This window comes from Chiloscyllium punctatum, chromosome 37 (assembly GCF_047496795.1).
Source record: "Chiloscyllium punctatum isolate Juve2018m chromosome 37, sChiPun1.3, whole genome shotgun sequence".
Taxonomy (NCBI): Eukaryota; Metazoa; Chordata; class Chondrichthyes; order Orectolobiformes; family Hemiscylliidae; genus Chiloscyllium; species Chiloscyllium punctatum.
Genome location: NC_092775.1, coordinates 38,263,987 through 38,271,924, shown reverse-complemented (window position 1 = coordinate 38,271,924; position 7,938 = coordinate 38,263,987).

Below are 7,938 nucleotides of genomic sequence, written 5' to 3'. Positions count from 1 at the left end.
CCTATCTTTTATATACAGGACAATCCTGAGCGAATAGTTTCCACATTGTGGTGTAAATGCCAGTGTTGTAACTGTACTGGAAGAGCTTGGCTAGGGCATGTTCTGAAGCATCACTCTTCGGTACTATTGCCGAAATATTGTTGGGGCCCATAGTCTTTGCAGTGTCCAGTGCATCCAACTATTTCTTGATAACATGTGGAGTGAATTGAATTAGCTGAAAACTGGGAACCACTGGAGGAAGCTGAAATGGATCATCCAATTGGCACTTCAGCTTTATCATTTGCACTGATGTTTTGGGCTCTTCGATCATTGAGGATGGGGCTACTTGTGGAGCCTTCACCTCAAGTGAGTTATTTAATTTTCCACCATTATTCACAACTTGATATGGCAGGACTGCACAGCTTACATCTGATCCATTTGTTATGGGATTACTTAGTTCTGTCTATCACCACTTACACTGATGGAGAGGAGTATCATCATTGATTTACTTATGGCACAGCATCGAGACTGTAGTTACGACATTGGCCCCGGAAGCAACCACACACCAGGCTGAGAGGGTCTGGTGTCTCAGCATCCTTTACCAATTCAGAGGGAAGGGGACAGTCTGCACCACTCTATGTACCAGATCTCTAGGCATCTATCTACATTCTCCCCTTGTCTGCTACATATATGACAAATGACTCAAATTGTGCAGAGCTATTCTCCACTGTCATTGCTTGACAGGCTGTTTAAATATGGCCCCAGTGCTGAAGATCCTGGGATCATTATTGCAGGCAATGGCAAGTCTGTCCTGAATCAGAGAATAAGGCTATCATTGGATGAGAGTGGCACCATGGGAATGAGATAATCAAAAACTCACCAGGTATCATGAAGAGAAATCCACTATGAAAATGAACTGAAATATCACTTAGCCTTTTTCTGGTAGGATTAGGAAACATAGTTTCTAACTAGGTCAGTTGTGTATATCTCTGCCTCATTGGTGGTAAATTTAGACTGTTCCCCAACATGATTTTTAGTGAAGCCTTGCAGTCAAAATCAGCAAGATCTTAATATTTCTAGCCTTGTTAGGATTTATTCCTGTGCTAACACGTACTCCATATTGTTTATGTATGTGGATGCAATTGGTTATTAGACCATAAGATGTAGGACCTGAAATAGGCTATTTGGCCTGTCGCATTTGATCAAGGCTGATATGTTTCTCAAACCCATTCTCTTGCCGACTCCTCATAACCCTTGGTCCCTTTACTCATCAAGAACCTATCTATCTCTGTCTACACTCAATGACCTGGCCTCTCCAGCCTTCTGCAGAAATGAGTTCCACAGATTCACCATCCTCTGGCTGAAGAAATTCCTCTATCTGTCACTTTTAAAGGGTCACTCTTAGACTGTGCCTTCAGTCTCAGTCTGTTCTACTAATGGAAACATCTTCTTCAAGTCCATTGCATCCAGGCCCCTCAGTATTCTGAAAGCTTCAATATGATACCCCTCATCTTTCTAAACTCCATCGAGTACAGACCTAGAATTCTCAACCACTACTCATTTGACGTGATCTTCATTCTCAGGATCATTCCTGGAAATTTCCTCTGGGCCCCCTCAAAGGCCAGCACATCCCTCCTTCGAAATAAGATCCGAAACTGCTCACAATATTCCCAAGTGTGGTCTGACTGGCCGTGTACGGTCTCAGCAGTACATCTCGGTTCTTGTAGCGTAGACCTCTTGAAATGAATGCCAACATTGCATTCACCTTCCGAACTGTCAACCAAACCTCATGTTAACCTTAAGAGAATCCTGAACTTGGACTCCCAAGTTCCTTTGTACTCCAGTTTTCTGAAGCCTTTCCCTGTTTAGAAAGCAGTCTACACCCCTATTCTTCCTACCAAAGTGCAGAATCGCGCACATTCTAACATTGTATTCCAACTGTCACTTCTTTACACACTATCCTCACCTGTCCAAGTCATTCTGCAACCTCCCTGCCTCCTCAACACTATTTATCCCTCCATCTACCTTTGAGTCATCTGAAAACTTAGCAATAATACCCAGAGTTCATTCATGAACATCATTATAACATGATTAGCTGTGGTCCCAACACTGACCCCTATGGAACTCCACTAGTCACCAGCTGCCATCCTGTAAAAGACCCCTTTAACCCCACTCTCTGCCAGACAGCAATCCTCTCTCCATGCCGGTTCCTTGCCCCTAACATTATGGACTCAACTTATTTAGCAGGCTACTGTACAGCACCTTGTCAAAGGCCTTCTGGAAATCCAAATCGATCATGCCTGCTGGTTTTGCTTTGCCTAACTTGCTCATTACCTCCTCAAAGAATTGGAACAGATTCATCAGGCATGACCTCCCCTTGCTGAATTCATGCTAACTCAGCCTTTTTTAACCACCCATTTCCAAGTACTCCACAATCACATTCTTAACAATGGATTCTAAAATTTTACTGTTGTGGGTAAATCACAACTTACCTTTAATTCAGCTACTTATTAACAAATGTCACAAGACAACTAAGTACTGAAACAATGATTTAAATGTAGTAATATTACATGTAGCAACCAAATTAAGACCCTTCAAGTAAGTAAGTTAAACCTCACAACCCAACTTGGTTATTAGCTGATTAATTTTGACGTATTTTAGGTGATGGAGGTGATTTCCTTGAATTCCAGGAGCAGCAACTACTGTTTCATATGCTGTTGCATTGTTTTGGAACTTTGCAAAAAAAAAGTCAAAGCTTTTTTAAAAGGGAGTAAAACAGACAAAGGAAGCACATGGTGAGGTCATTGCAGGAGAATGAAAGTGAGAACCTGCACAGTTACTGCCTTTGAAGTTTGAATTCATGTATCGTTGAACAAAGCAGTGCATCTGGGAAAATTAACAAACAGTAAAATTCACAACTGATCTTGGAGGAACTGTTGGGCAAAGTTCACAGCACAGAATCAGATAAGTTAATCGTTGTTTTAAATGTGGCCTACAGAGAATCTGCAGTAGTGAGTAGAGTGGGTTCATTCTTGATTATATGTTTTTGGAGATATGTCTCTTGATTAAACTTAAAATATAAGCCATAACTATTAATTTAACCTGGGGCAGTGTTTATAGAGGAATAAGATGGAGTTATTTTCTGGGTTTGTAGATTGTGAAGGAGCAAAAATTGCCTTTAATAGAGTGATATGTACTTCTTGTCAGGTGTGGGTGTTTAAAGAGAGTTTAAAGAGAGTTTAACAGTTACTGCAGATTATATCTGCCATAAATGCTGTTGGCTGCGAATCTTATCAGATCGAATGGATCGGTTAGAGAGACAGTTAGAAGCAATGAGGAATTTGAAACAGCAACAGTATGTGATGGATGGCAGTTATAGGAAGGGGGGGGGGAAGTCTCAGATACAGTCACATAGATGGGTTAACTCCAGGAAAGCTAAGAGAGATAGGCAGCTAGTGCAGGAGTCTTTTGTGGATATACCCATTTCAAACAGGTATGCTGTTTTGGAAAAAGTAGGGGGTTTCTCAGGGGAATGTAGCATGAACAGCCAAGTTTCTGGTATTGAGACTGGCTCTAATGCAACGAGGAGTACATTGGGTTCCAAGAGATCAATTGTGTTAGGGGATTCTCGAGTCGGAGGTACAGATAGATGTTTCTGTGGCCAGCAGCGAAAAAGCAGAATGGTGTGTCGCTTCCCTGGTGCCAGGATCAAGGGAGTCTCAGAGAGGGTGCAGAATGTTCTCACGGGGGAGAGGGGCCAGCAAGAGGTCATTGTCCACATTGGAATTAATGCCATAGGAAGGGAAAAGGTTGAAATTCTGAAGGGAGATTACAGAGAGTTAGGCAGGAATTTAAAAAGGAGGTCCTCGAGAGTAGTAATATCTGGAATACTCCCAGTGCTATGAGCTAGTGAGGGCATGAATAGGGCGATAAAGCAGATGAATGCTTGGCTGAGGAGCTGGTGTATGGGAGAAGGATTCACATTTTTGGATTATTGGAATCTCTTTTGGGGTAGAAGTGACCTGTACAAGAAGGACGGATTGCACCTAAATTGGAAGGGGACTAATATACTAGCAGGGAAATTTAATTGGGAGGATTTAAAGTAGTAAGGTCGGGTGGGGGGGGGAGGTGCTGATAGTGGGACCCAGGGAGAGAGTGAGGAAAGAGATCAGCCTGAGACTGGTACACTTGAGAACAGAAGCGAGTCAAACAGTAAGGGCAGGCAGGGACAAGGTAGGACTAATAAATTAAACTGCATTTATTTCAATACAAGGGGCCTAACAGGGAAGGCAGATGAACTCAGGGCATGGTTAGGGACATGGGACTGGGAAACATGGCTCAGGAATGGGCAGGACTGGGAGCTTAATGTTCCAGGATACAAATGCTACAGGAAGGATGGAAAGGGAGGCAAGAGAGGAGGGGGAGCGGCATTTTTGATAAGGGATAGCATTACAGCTGTACTTAGGGAAGATATTCCTGGGAATACATCCAGGGAGGATATTTGGGTGGAACTGAGAAATAAGAAAGGGATGATCACCCTTACTGGGATTAAATTATAGACCCCCTAATAGTCAGAGGAAATTGAGAAACAAACTTGTAAGGAGATCTCAGCTATCTGTAAGAATAATAGGATGGGTATGGTAGAGGATTTTAACTTTCCAAACATAGACTGGGACTGCCATAGTGTTAAGGGTTTAGATGGAGAGGAATTTGTTAAGCGTCTACAAGACAATTTTCTGATTCAGTATGTGGATGTACCTACTAGAGAAGGTGAAAAACTTGACCTACTCTTGGGAAATAAGGCAGGGCAGGTGACTGAGGTGTCAGTGGGAGAGCACTTTGGGGCCAGCGATCATAATTCTATTAGATTTAAAATAATGATGGAAAAGGATAGACCAGATCTAAAAGTTGAAGTTCTAGATTGGAGAAAGACCAATTTTGACAGTATTAGGCAAGAATTTTCGAAAGCTGATTGGGGGCAGATGTTCGCAGGTAAAGGGATGGCTGGAAAATGGGAAGCCTTCAGAAATGAGATAACGAGAAACCAGAGAAAGTATATTCCGGTTGGGGTGAAAGGAAAGGCTGGTAGGTATAGGGAATGCTGGATAACTAAAGAAATTGAGGGTTTGTTTAAGAAAAGAAGGAAGCATATGTCAGGTATAGACAGGATAGATTGAGTGGAACCTTAGAAAGGTATAAAGGAAGTAGGAGTATACTTAAGAGGGAAATCAGGAGGGCAAAAAGGGGACAGGGACATGAGATAACTTTGTCAAATAGAATTAAGGAGAATCCAAAGAGTTTTTACAAGTACATTAAGGACAAAAGGATAACTAGGGAGAGAATAGGGCCCCTCAAAGATCAGGAAGAAGCCACAGAAAATGGGGCAGATACTAAATGAGTATTTTGCTTGAGTATTTACTGTGGAAAAGGATATGGAAGATATAGACAGTAGGGAAATAGATGGTGACATCTTGCAAAATGTCCCTATTACAGAGGAGGAAGTGATGGATGTCTTGAAACATATAAAGATGGATAAATCCCCAGGACCTGATCAGGACCTGATCTAAAACTCTGTGGGAAGCTAGAGAAGTGATTGCTGGACCTCTTGCTGAGATATTTGTATCATCGATAGTCACAGGTGAGGTGCCGGAAGACTGGAGGTTGGCAAACGTGGTGCCACTGTTTAAGAAGGGTGGTAAGGACAAGCCAGGGAACTATAGACCAGTGAGCCTGACGTGGGCAAGTTGTTGGAGGGAATCCTGAGGGACAGGATGTACATGTATTTGGAAAGGCAAGAACTGATTAGGGATAGTCAACATGGCTTTGTGCGTGGGAAATCATGTCTCACAAACTTGATTAAGTTTTTTGAGAAAGTAACAAAGAGGATTGATGAGGGTAGAGTAGTAGATGTGATCTATATGGACTTTATTAAGGCATTCAACAAGGTTCCCCATGGGAGACTGATTAGCAAAGTTAGATCTCATGGAATACAGGGAGAACTAGCCATTTGGATACAGAACTGGCTCAAAGGTAGAAGACAGAGAGTGGTGGTGGAGGGTTGTTTTTCAGACTGGAGGCCTGTGATCAGTGGAGTGCCACAAGGATTGGTACAGGGTCCTCTACTTTTTGTCATTTACATAAATGATTTGGATGCGAGCATAAGAGGTATAGTTAGTAACTTTGCAGATGACCCCAAAATTGGAGGTGTAGTGGACAGCAAAGAGGGTTACCACAGATTACAACAGGATTTTGACCAGATGGGTCAATGGGCTGAGAAGTGGCAGATGGAGTTTAATTCAGATAAATGGGTGAGGTGCTGCATTTTGGGACTTATACACTTAATGGTAAGGTCCTGGGGAGTGTTGCTGAACAAAGAGACCTTGGAGTGCAGGTTCATAGCTCCTATTGAAAATGGAGTTGCAGGTAGATAGGGTAGTGAAGAAGGCGTTTGGTATGCTTTCCTTTATTGGTCAGAGTATTGAGTACAGGAGTTGGGAGGTCATGTTGCGGTTGTACAGGACATTGGTTAGGCCAGTGTTGGAATATTGCGTGCAATTCTGGTCTCTTTCCTATCGGAAAGATGTTGTGAAACTTGAAAGGGTTCAGAAAAGATTTACAAGGATGTTGCCAGGGTTGGAGGATTTGAGCTATAGGGCGAGGCTGAACAGGCTGGGGCTGTTTTCCCTGGAGTGTCGGAGGCTGAGGGGTGACCTAACAGAGGTTTACAAAATTATGAGGGGCATGGATAGGATAAATAGGCAAAGTCTTTTCCCTGGGGTTGGGGAGTCCAGAACTTGAGGGCATAGGTTTAGGGTGAGAGGGGAAAGATATAAAAGAGACATACGGGCAACATTTTCACACAGAGGGTGGTACGTGTATGGAATGAGCTGCCAGAGGAAGTGGTGGAGGCTGGTACAACTGCAACATTTAAGAGGCATTTGGTTGGGTATATGAATAGGAAGGATTTGGAGGGACATGGGCCGGGTGCTGGCAGGTGGGAATAGATTGGGTTGGGATATCTAGTCGGCATGGATGGGTTGGACTGAAGGATCTGTTTCCATGCTATACATCTCTATGACTCTATGACTCTATAACACTGGAATCCAGCAAGAATTTCAACCAATAGTGGCCTATCTCTGGAACTGTCTTTATTTTAATCCTTGTACAGTGTTGTTCTTCAAAGTTCTGCTGAGGGTGAGGGCCTGGTGTTTGATTCTTATACAGACTTTTGTTCTTCAGGTCATTGTTAATACTTCTTAAAAAATAATCTTTTCATCCAAATTACTGTAGGTCTGTAGCTTGCCTTCTTAAACATGCATAGAACATTACAGCGCAGTACAGGCCCTTTGGCCCTCGATGTTGTGCCAACCTGTCATATCAATCTGAAGCCCATCCCACCTACACTATTCCATGTACGTCCATATGCTTGTCCAATGACGACATAAATGTACTTAAAGTTGGCGAATCTACTACCATTGCAGGCAAAACATTCCATACCCTTACTACTCTCTGAGTAAAGAAACTACCACTGACATCTGTCTTATACCCATCTCCCCTCACTTTAAAGTTGTGTCCCCTCGTGTTTGCTGTCCCCATACTTGGAAAAAGGCTCTCCCTGTTCACCCTATCTAACCCTCTGATTATCTTGTATGTCTCTATTAAGTTACCTCTCAACCTTCTTCTCTCTAACGAGAACAGCCTCAAGGCCCTCAGCCTTTCCTTGTAAGACATTCCCTCCATACCAGGCAACATCCTAGTAAATCTCCTCTGCACCCTTTCCAAAGCTTCCACATCCTCCTGTTCATGCGGTGACCAGAACTGTACACAATACTCCAAGTACGGCCGCACCAGAGTTTTGTACAGCTGCAGCATAACCCTATGATTCCAGAACTCGATCCCTCTATTAATAAAAGCTAAAACACTGTATGCCTTCTTAACAACCCTGTCAACCTGGGTGGC